Source organism: Polypterus senegalus, chromosome 13 (assembly GCF_016835505.1).
Source record: "Polypterus senegalus isolate Bchr_013 chromosome 13, ASM1683550v1, whole genome shotgun sequence".
Taxonomy (NCBI): domain Eukaryota; kingdom Metazoa; phylum Chordata; class Cladistia; order Polypteriformes; family Polypteridae; genus Polypterus; species Polypterus senegalus.
In genome coordinates, this window is record NC_053166.1 from 94026532 (window position 1) to 94038726 (window position 12195).

General features: G+C 37.4%; 1 protein-coding gene across 2 annotated transcripts in view; it reads left to right on the forward strand.

The window, feature by feature from the left end:
* Positions 1-12195, forward strand: part of med25 (mediator complex subunit 25) — a 242575-nt gene that overhangs the window by 120765 nt on the left and 109615 nt on the right. The gene's annotated exons all lie outside the window — the stretch shown is intronic.

Below are 12195 nucleotides of genomic sequence, written 5' to 3' on the forward strand. Positions count from 1 at the left end.
GAAGTCCTCCATGTAAACAATTTTTAATGAGTTTTAAGCACAAGGAAAAAAGCGAACATTTGAAAAAGAGAAATGTAACATCGCACCTAATCGCTATGAAAAACTCCATCTGTAAACCTTTCATGAGTTTTAAGCACAAGGAAAAAAGCGAACATTTGAAAATAGAGAAAAATAACATTGCAACAAATCGCATTATGAACTAAAAAATTTACTTTTGAAAAATCCGTAATACAAAAACCACCAAGAAAACTAACCTTGCATGAAACGAGTTCTGGCATGAAGTGTTTTCCTTCAGGTGTTTTCTCTCTTGTGATTTCTTGGGTTTCTGGTGCTTTTAGCTGTTTAGCTGGTGGGAGTGAAAGCCTCATGCAGCCATTCCAAAAGAACGTTCTTATGACCCTCCACATTACTGGCAGTCTGGCTTTGTTTACATTATGCTGCTTGAAAGCACGAGGGTTCTCCGATTGGTAAATGAGTAAACTGGTAAACCTTTTTTCCACCTTTTGTAATTTCTTTCTTTACTTCGATTTCAATTTTCTTCAAAACTTTCTTCTGACAACTCTCCACTTGCTTAGAAGCCATAATTAACTGCAAAAGCACACGAAATACTGTAGAGCACAAAGAGAGTGCACGTCTTATTGAAAACAATGAACAAGGAGCGGCTTTGCTTAAATGAAAAAGCATGGCAGCTCTCTTTCTCTCTCAGGCTGCCTGTGGGGAGGGGATGTTTTGCACTACAGCCTACAGATAGGCAGGCAAACACGTGCAGCAATCTCCTCCTCCCCCTCCCTAGCAGGCACGTGCTCGCTCGCCCTTTCTCTCTCTCTCTCTCTCTCTCTCTCTCTCTCAACTGAGGGCTCAAGGGAAACTGGCTTGTTCAGCAAACACGTGAAGCAATCTCCTCCTCCACCTCCCTAGCAGGCACGTGCTGCGCGCCCTTTCTCTCTCTCTTTCTCTCTCTCTTTCAGCTCAGCTTGCAGGCAGGCAAGGGAACCTGGCTTGTTCGTATACCGAGTGTGTGGTTGTGAACCGAGGCAAAAGTTTGCCGATCTTTTTGGTCGTGAACCGAGTTGTGCGTGAACCGGGACGTTCGTGAACCGAGGTTCCACTGTACTAACTAAAAAGTTATAAATAGTGCCTAGTCTACTTTGATTAAGCTAGGAGCATGGCGGCGCGCATGGTCGCAGCGGCTCAGGGCTCTCCTTTTCAGTGCACTTTTTTTGTTGTTTTTGTACTTTTTTTTTGTCCTTGTTTGTGCACGAAGTTACAATAGCGAGATAAGAATTTATATAAAATTGTGTAAAATATACATTTTCTTGTTGATGCGGTAATCGAACATTTCCGAGGGCCGAGCAATCCGAGTGATGCAGTACGATATGTTGCCGGAAACTCCCACCTTGTTGAGATGCCTCAGTGTAGCTAGCGATCGAATGAGATACGCTTTTGCTAGAAGGAAAGTTAGCTTTGTTGATTTGACCTTGATTCTCTGCGCATGGATGAGTAGCAAAGAGCAAAAAGCTTCTAAAATGGCATGTGGGGAGATACCAAAGTGAATGCTCAAAGCAAAATAATCCGTGGATGACTTTTTCATATTATCGCTGAATCGGACTCTGAGTCATCGGACTTCGATTTTGATGCAGTTGATCTGGAGATGTAGATCGAAAACAAACTGAGGTACCAACATCACGTGGTCGGTCCCCAGCTGATCGTGGTGCTGAACACATTCGTGTAGCTGATGCATCTTGGGCAACCTTTCCCTAGGCGGACAGACACTTAAAATGACAGGAGGTACAAACCATATTGCGTTTCACAGCAACTGCCACCCCCGCGCACCTGTCTCACAACGACAACCAGGCAACCAGCCCACAGAGCATTCCTGCTGGCTGTCGAGCCGCCTCCCACGCTGTCGCAAACTGCAAACAGGCACCCACAGAGGGCAGCAACAGAAGTTTTATGTTGATTTATGTGTGAAATCACTGCTTTGTATGCTTTTCAGAAAACCTGAGTTATTTGGAAAGAATATTAGCCCTCAAAGAGTTGCTACTGAACATAAACTGGTTGTTTAATGTTTAAGTTGAGATTTACAAGAAGTATTTTAACTGCTACTATGTAAAGGGAATACTGCTGTTAAAAAGCACCTTATTTGTTTAAAGTGTTTGCAAACCAAATACACGCAGTACACTACTTTTGAGTTCATTATTTAATTTTGTACATAACAATGTGATTGTTGTGGTTGTCAGCAATTAATTGCAGACAATCATGCAGTTAATTATGATTAAAAATTTAAATCGTTGCCCAGCAATAGTATGGACATAAGTAAAAAATTTATTTTTATAATTACATTTTTTTTTGTTTCTGCTTACTGCCTTTTGATTTAAATATTCTTAGATTGAATGCATGACAGATGTGTTCATTTTTGCTCTGCGATTGCTCCTGCAATTTCTTTCAGTTGTAACTACTTTTGGGATTTTCCTAATTTTTATTCAAATTATCTCCGTTGTGCTTGGTATATAGTTGATTCTGAGGGATATTTCCAAGTCATATTAACAGTTATAATGAAGGAGTGCCAACATGAACCTAGAAAATATTGTTAAAGATGAGATAAGTGACAGTTTAGTATCTTTTACGCTAACTGGAGATGTATGAGAATGAACTGAAGAAACCTATCTCTGGCAGTTATTTGATAACCATTTGTTAGCATTGGTTTGATGTTAAATCAACTTTACCAGAGATTATAAGAGCGGTTCTGATTGATAGTAAGTGTAATATTTCATATGTATGTGACATATGATATATTTACAAATTCTATTTTAAAGTACTTTCAAAGGTATGATTCCCCTTCACTTTTAGAAAAGAAAGTCGGATGCAGTGTTTTAATATACAGTATATTAAATAAGATGGCTGAACAACACCCCCATCTTCTGGACATTTTCATGTATTACGAAAAGTAATTCACAACATACAATATAAATTAAATTTCAGTAAACCTATAGCATGGCTGTCTTTCAGGAAAAAAATGACAAATAATTTGCATGTATAAAGCAGTGTTTAAAAAAAAATATATATATATATATATATATTACAACAAAATGGAGAAAGATTTAATGCAGTGTTCTAATACATAGGATTGTGGTTTGTAATTGAGATGTGATAGATGTTTGACATTGTTCAATTGCTATATGTCTTTAACAAAATAATGAAAAACACAAAACTTTGAAAAAGTTTCAAATTGAATTCTTTAACACCTTACTGCATTTCTAATTTATGGGGAAAAATTTTCTTTTCTTTTTATGAAAATAAAAATTAAAATAATATTCAGATAGAAACAAAAGATAAAGCCAATAAAACAGGATTAAAACAAATTCAAGTAAGTCATTTGAAATCTGCTAACATATTTGAAACAGCAAGCAAATGTTCTTCAGTTCAAGTATGATTAAGCAGAATGTATATAATGCCTAGCTATACTTCATTAGCTGAATATGTTTGTAAATGTTATTTTTGATTCAGTAATGACTTCAATATTTTCTTACACTTTTCATTATCTAATTCACAAAGGATTATTTAGTATTTCATATTTCCTCGTTGCTTATTTTGCCTTCACCACATGAGGTAATATGTGTCTACAAGGATGCTGGTTAAGTATGGTGGGTAAATATTCAGTAGTGTGGTTGGTTGCTTTTACCACACCATCTTTAAACCACAGACTGTCGATGGTCATGTACTGAGATGAGCCAGACAATGAGGACACATAACACAGCAAAAGTAAGTTACAACAACGTTCTTAGTGTAACAAAGTACATAGCTGCTTCTTTTAAATAAATAAATACTTACTTATAAATATTTACTCTAAAATTAGTGCAATGCAGGGTGTTAAAAGCAATAAATACATAAGTCTGTTTATGAACATTGTAGAATACAACCATGAAGATATTGGGATCCTTTATCACTGACAATCACACTCTCCAAGCCCTGTGTGTAATTCTCTTTATGTCCTCCCCAGTTCAACCTGTTGGTCTTGCAGCCAGGAAATGCCAGCACCAACGATTCCATCCTCTTGTTCTCATTGCGACTGCCTCCCGCGGCATCTGCCGGGATGCTTAGAGCTGAAACTCTTTCTTCCATATGCCCGTTACTGACATGTACTGGATCCCTTGCAGGACAGCAATGGATGCTTCTACTCTTTCAGGCTGTTCAGTGGGGATAACCCTTGGAATGTTGTACTTTTTGCTTCCTTGCAGGGTTACTGCCCATTCTGCCTCCTCTCTCACCTGCCTGATTCTGTATTTCTCTCTGTTTTTTTTTTTTTTTGCAGTTCTTTTTTTTTTCTTTTGTCCATCATTAGGGTTCTTCTTTATACCTCTGTGGGCATGATATCCTAATTATGACCTGCAGAAAGTCAATGAGGAAGCTTAAACCAACAGCATCCTCACATGCATTTATAATCATTCCCAGAGCCACATGAACACACACACACATGGAGCCTGAGCTGTACCAATTTTATTAAAAACCGGCACAAAGCCACATACCCTAACATGCATTAACAGCAGAGAGTGGTTTTCCAACTGGAGAATGCTGCGAAGGCCTTTAATTTCCCTCTCTGCAATTACTTGGTTGCTTTTACATTTCAGACGTCTCTTTACCTAATGACTACAGGCCAGTGGCCCTTGTGTTACACATCATAAAGATCTTCAAAAGGGCTATATGAGTCCTTTTGTAAAAGACTGCTTAGACACTCTGCAGTTTGCTTATCAGACTAAACTTTGAGTGGGGGATGCAATTATCTATCTGCACCACAAGGCTTATTCCCATCTGGAGCAGTGCAAGGATTACGTTTTTTTTATTTTTTTAATTTATCCAGTTCATTAAAACTAATCATCCAGTTTATTTCTCTGAAGGTGTAAGTTTAAAGATATAAAGGAAAATGAGCTTATGGTGTCCAGAATATTGGACTATATGTCCAGCCTGCACCAAACTGTGAGGCTCAATCACTGTATCTCTGATGTAGAATAGCAGCTTGAGTATGGGAACTTGCTATATATCTAAATTATATTATTATTATTATTATTATTATTAAACACTGGAACACCACAAATAATGGTCCTGTTTACTTTTATGTTCATCCTGTACACCTCTGTCTATAAATTTTAACATCAGGTCAGAAGTATGTCAAAAAATGCATCTAGGGATCCTTTATACTTTGAGCAGTATGCCTTTATAATGCCTCACTGTAACTGCTTCCAAGTGAAAAATAAAGTACAAAAAGGTGGCTAGAAATAAATCAGTGCTATAGTACTTTTTGTTATCAAAATCTTTTTCTCTTCATTGATATGTTTTAGGCTTTTATTTTCTCAGAGTGCTACTCCATTAGCTTCCACCGTAAACCATCAATGCAGGCAAGATTTATTTTTTTAATTTATAATGTGGTAAATGAATATATAGCATGTTTGTGAAGAAATAACTTTGACTTGAAATATAACTTAGTCTTTAATATCTGATCATGTCTGACTCCACCAATGCACATTCAATTGTTGCTGTTTCACAATGAAAAAATCATTTTCACTTTCTATTTGATTATGTCTCATCAAAACTGGTTCCAGTTTTTGTGCTGGGATGCGTTTTCATGTGCATTCTCATCAAGCAGCAGTGTATCAGTCATACGCATATCACACTTTATTGTTGCATCACAAGGAAAAAAAAGTAAAAATAATAATAATTTTAAAAGGCATATACAATACAGAGGTTCCTGCTTGTGTCTTTGTTTGGCATTTGTACTGTATTGCAGTCATTAGTCTGAACAGATGTGTAAATAAGAGTTTGTTTCTACTATATACAGTACACATGACAATAAGTAAGTGAACTTGAAGTACAGACATACCGTACCATACCGTATCTTAATTTAATACCCCAAGGTCAGACAGTGTTCTCCACTACTGGGCAAGTAATATAGTCTAATTCACTTCTTGGTTTACTTTAGTACAATTAAGACATGAATTAACTCTATTCTTTCATGGCAGAATATCTTTTCAAAATGACTCGGGTTTTGGTCAATCTTTAACATCAGTCAACCAAAATAAAAAGTTAAATGTAGAGAAAATCACAATGGAGAAATAAAAAGTAACAGTAATCGCTATATGTATTAGTTATGGATCAATTAATCCATTTTTCTTAAACAGTTATACATTAGCACATTTGGTGTACAGAATGCTGACTCCTGGAATGAAATATTACCACATCCTATGTTCTAAGGAGAATCTGAAGCTAATGAATTTGAACTGAGAATAATTTAAGATGCATATTTCACAACTGGGAATGAAATATAGATACATCGCTATGACCGACTTTATGAATTTACTAGACTCCCCATTTGGTCTTCATGGCGTGCCTCTAACTTTCCAGCGTATGATGGACCAGATCTTGCGTCCTCATTCCAAGTATTCCTGGGCGTATCTCGATGATGTTGTGATTTTCAGTAATGATTGGCATACACATTTAGAACGTCTCCAGGCTGTCCTTGAAAACTTAAGACAGGCTGGTTTGACAGCTAACCCCAAGAAGTGTAAATTGGGTATGTATGAGACTCATTATCTGGGCTACTCCATGGGCAGGGGTTTACTCTGACCTCAGTTCAGAAAAGTGGAAGAAATGCTTGCATATCCACGTCCAGAAACGCAGAAACAAGTATGTGCCTTTCTAGAGCTTGCAGGTAATTACAGAAGATTCATCCCTGAATTTGCAAATGTGACTGCTCCTCTTTCAGATCTTACTAGAGGCAGGAAAAACTGCCCTGTTGTATGGAGAGACATTTGTGAACGTGCCTTTTGTGATTTGAAAACTGCTTTGTCTTCTTATCCTGTTGTGCGTAATCCCAACTTCTCCAAGGATTTTGTTCTACAGACGGACGCAAGTGCATTTGGTGTAGGCGCCATCCTGTCTCAGGTTTTTGATGGGGAAGAGCACCCTATCACATTTTTGAGTAGGAAATTGCTTCCTCAGCACTTCGTTATTATTTATGGGGTCAAAATTTCACATTAGTGACAGATCACGCTCCACTTCAGTGGTTATACCGTCAGAAGAAAACAAACTCTCATCTCATGAGATGGTTTTTGGGTTTGCAACCTTACAGTTTGACAGTGAGGCATTGACCCGACTCTGAACATATTAATGCTGATGTCCTGTCACGCTTGTTTGAGCCTGGTTTGGAATGTTGCTTGATTCACGAAAATGTGAATAAAGCTGAGGGAGGGGGTGTGAACTGGGGGGCTGATCGCAACCCTACAGGTTAAAAAAGATGCTGAAAGACTAGCTTCACATTACTCCCTTGCTTGCTGGGTTTACTTGCGGCTCATCTATCGCACAATCTGCTCGGTACTTCACAGACATAAAAGTCCGAACAGCTCCTTTCAATTTTTGATTGATTGTTTGCCTTTCTCACTCTCTCTCTGACCTTCTCTGCTCCTGATGCGCTCTCCTTTGAAGAGGAGGATATGTTTGCATTCTTTTAATTGTGAGACGGTACTGTCATCTCCGTCTTGTCAAGGAGCATGGTTAAACTTTTAAAAAAGAGACATGTTCCTGTCTCTACAACCTCCTGTGTTTCTGTGACCCAAGCGTGACAACACACATTATTCTCCAAACCCCATCAAAATTTCACCTGTCCCTCAGTCTCAACGACTATGTCTGTGGGATGTGTTGTGCCAATAATGAAAGCATCAAGTATGCAACAAAAGAGTGTTTGAAACCAACAATCCAAAAAGTTTTGTTTGAATAGCTTGGAAAAGCTTTATGATCATTATAACAAGTGTGTTAATGTAATGTATTTTGTTTTACGTCTATCTATTAAAAGTGCAGAGCTCTGTGAACATCATTTGTATGTGTTTTGTCCTGCTTTTGTTTCACTCTGGACAATATTTGATCAAGCCACTGAACCATTTCACTTTATAAGACTTTCAGAACAAGCTTATAAGCCTCTGAAACAAGCAGCTCATTAACTGGATTTTTCTTAAACTAAGATGTACTATGACTGTAGTATGACACTTTTATTTGCGCAATTACCACAAAATTAAGCTCAATAGTGGAAAATAAGCCTTAAGTACAGAGTAGCCAAGTAAGAAGGTAAATAGGATTTTAACGGGGTAGCTACTTATGGAAAATGTGCCCCACTGGCAGGACAGCGCCATATTTCAAAGTTGTTTGTATATATTACAATAAACTGACAACTCAATCAAAAGCAATAATGGAATTTTTACATTATGAAATGTGTCTTCTTTCACATAAAGCATACATTTCTATATTGTCTCCTCTCTTTAATTAGTAAAATACAAGATTTGCCCACATATATGATGAGGTGAGGAGCGTGTCACAGCTGAGTGAAACTGCTTTTATCACATGTCTCACCTAAGTCAAGCCATGTACTATACATTGTAAGGCTCATTGCTACTGAATAACTGAGGTTCAGGAAATTCCAATGATGTATTGATGTCTTTGTGTGGTCATTTGTATTACATGTGATACCTATGCATACATGGCAGGAAGTATAGTGCCCATCATAATATTTGGAGCAAAGACACATTTTTCCTTGGTTATCACTCTGCTCCATAGTTTAAAGTTGCAAATCAAACAATTTAAATGTGATTTAAGTGCACATTGTAGTTAAGGATATTTGCATATATTTTGGTCACACCATGTAGAAATGACAACACTTTTTATACATGTTCCTACCATTTCAAACCACAATTGGCGTCAGCTGTGTTTGTGATTACTCAGATATGTTTCATTGCTTCATTAGTACATGCATAAGATATCTAGGCTTGCTTCAACCATTTGGAGTCTGTAGTTCCGATTGTTCAACATGAGGACAAGTGCCTTGTCAATGAAAGTCAAAGAAGCTGTTGTGAGACTGAAAAGCAATAAAACCATTAGACTGTCCAAAACTGTCTGGAATGCCATTAGGAAGAAATAATGCACTGATGAGCTCAGTAATCAGAAAGGGACTGGTAGTCCCAGGAAGACCACCACTGTTGATGACAGAAAAATCGTCACTATGTAAAAAAAAATAGCCCAAATGCCGATTTGACAGATCAGAAACCGCCTTTATGAGGCATATGTGTATGTGTCTAAATACTATCTACAGAAGACTTCATGAACAGAAATACAGAGGCCACAACTGCAAGAAGCAAACCACTAGTTAGTCAGAAAAACAGGATGGCCAGATTATCCTTTACGTAAAATTCCTTAAAAGGCTCTGCAGAATTCTGGAGGAGGGTCTTGTGGACAAATGAGACAAAGATCAACCTGTGTCAGAGTGATGGCAAGAGCAAAGTGTGGCGCCCAAAATCCAAAGTATACCACATCATCTGTTGAACAGGTTTATGGGGGTGTTATGACTTGGGCATGTATGGTGGCCACAGGTACTGGCACACATCTCGTCATTGATGATGTAACAGTTGCACAATAAATTCTGAGGTGTGAAGAAACATCTGCTTAAGTTCCAGTGAATGTTTCCAAACCCATTGGACGGCGCTTGATCCTCCGATAAGGTAGTGATTCCAAATATACTGACAAAGCAACTAAGGTGTTTTTCAAAGCTAAACAATGAGAAATTCTTGAATAGCCAAGGCAGTCACATCTTTCATATGTTGAAGAGAAAACTTAAGTGGAGCCCTCAAAATAAGCTGGAGCTGAAGATGGCTACATTAGACGCTGGTCAGAGGATCACTAGTAACTGGTGTTGTATGTGAATTGTAGTTTTCAAGCAGTCATTACATGTAAGGGATATGCAATAAAGTACTCAATATGCCCTGAAATGCAGGCACCATGTATAGAAAGTGTTGTAGTTTCCACATGGTGTGACCGAAATATACAGCATGCAAATACCCTTAAATTAAAGTCTGCAATGTGCATTTTAATTATGTTTGAATTGTTTGATTTGTAATTTTAAATTGTAGAGCAGAGGGATTTATCAAGGAAAAATTTGTCTTTGTCCCAAACATTATGGAAGACACTGTATATTGCATGTGTGACAGCTTCTATTTAGGCACCATTATGCACAAAGCTTTAGTCAAATTCTGATGACTCAATGATTCATGACAATGCATTTGCTGAAGGGCTTGATGCTATGCTTGATTTGTAAATACTTTAATATTTACAGAGTGTATTTTTACAGTCCTAGTGTCATGGGTTCAATTACCATACCTGAAAGCTGTCTGCTGCACATTCTCCCTATGTTAGTTTTCTGAGCAGTTTTTTTTTCAGTTTAGAGTACCAGCAATGTTTCTTACTGTACTGAATACTGTTACACTGTACCTACACATCACAAGGTTTTATGCTAGGACCATTTGAGTGTCACTGTATGACACCACTCATGTTGCTGGGTCAGAAGCACATGAGAGGGGGAAGAAAAGCCATTTCAGCTTGTGACTTATTCATGGTATATTCCCCTCTGCCTTCTCTTTATCACCATTGTGTAATATTTTTTTAATCCCATTTCTAATTGTATTTGCCCCTCCCAAATGCAGAGACATAAGTAATTACAAACAGTAAATAAAATTGAAGTGTGGCACTTGGAGGTGGTGTTTTTTTTAAGAAAATGAGATTAGAAATGAAATAAAAATTTCTTTATATAGCTGCCAGTCCCTTTGTTGGCAGGTAGATAGATTATACCATGAAAAAGTCTTGTGTGCTTGAGACCCAGCATCAACCGCCTGCGACCCAAAGATGGCTGAGAAACACTGGGTTAGATTTATGTGTAGTGTGTGTGATTAGCTTTGGGGCTGTTTTCCTGCCCTGTGCCCAGAGCTGCCAGGAAATACATTCTCCCCAGCACTGGAATAAGCTGATATGAAAATGTATGGATATAGTTGGTTTATTCCAAACTAAAATGACAAAAAGCAACAACAACAAAAATAAATACTTAAATTAAAACACACTAAATTTTTGTGGGCTACTGCAAAAGAAGGCATGAGAAGATGTGTAAGTTGATGCACAAAAATCCCAATCTGTCATACAAAATGTAATGTTTTTCTGTGTCTAGTTGTTAACAGAAAGGAATGGCATGAAAAATAGTTTTGAAATGAAAGATTTGGATGAGTATGTAATTATATGTACAAAGGTTACAGATTGTTTACTTGTTACTGATCCACGCAGGTGGCACAGTGGTAGCGCTGCTGCTTTGCAGTAAGGAGATTGTGGGTTTGCTTCCTGGGTCCTCCCTGCATGGAGAGTGCTTTGAGTAGTGAGAATAACCCTATATAAATGTAAAGAATTATTATTATTATTACTTCAGAGTGATGTATAGTTTTTGTGTATGTGTATTCTTTCTAAAAAATTAAATTTATAACTGCAACTGCAATACTTGGTTTTGAGAGATTGTTTAGGTGCAAGAAACAATGTTTCTGAAAAGGGGATACATTGTTTCAAACAGTATATGGGAAATGGCATCTAAACTTAAAATTGATTCCAGGGGTTGTGCATTATAAAATTTCTCAGTTATGTACTGTGTAATCCAGGTTTTTGGAGCAAAATCCCTAAAGGCCAAATTTGTTGTGTTTTATTTTGTTGATATTGGTGAAAGCAAAGGTTTTTAATCATATTAATACTTTCTTTTTAAAAATGTGTTTTGTTATACACACTACTCTTCAGCTGTTTGCAGCTCTTTATTACATAATCCAGATAATATCTTCTTATTTTGGGGAATGTAATCTAGGCATAATAATGCCAAAAATCCTTTAGGGCCTATTTAGACTTGATTGTTGTAAATTTTCTGGGTTTGTTTAGCATTTTCCAATCTTTCTTAATGGCTTTTTTGTTTTTCACTCATTTTTCAAACATTGCTGCAGCATTTTCAAAGAAGCATTTGTTTTTTTGTGATGTATAGTGTTGTCATGTTGTGAGGTGATTGTTGTGTCTGTAGAATGTCTTCTACGACTTCAGTGCTTTAAATTCTGGCAACCACGGTACTGAAGAGCAGGTGTCATAAGTGTTGTGATCGCAGATATTGGGTTTACATCCTTCTGTAGCAGAGGGATTTGCGAGGACAATTATGGACTCTCTGTGAAACAACCCTGGAAAATTCCAATATTACACATGAATGTCGATAAGCACGTAAGCATATGATGTGAAAAAACAAAAGTTCTGCTGCCGGTGCAACTAGTTGTTAGGTAGGAGTTTCCATGCATAGTGGTAATCAACTATAAAGAA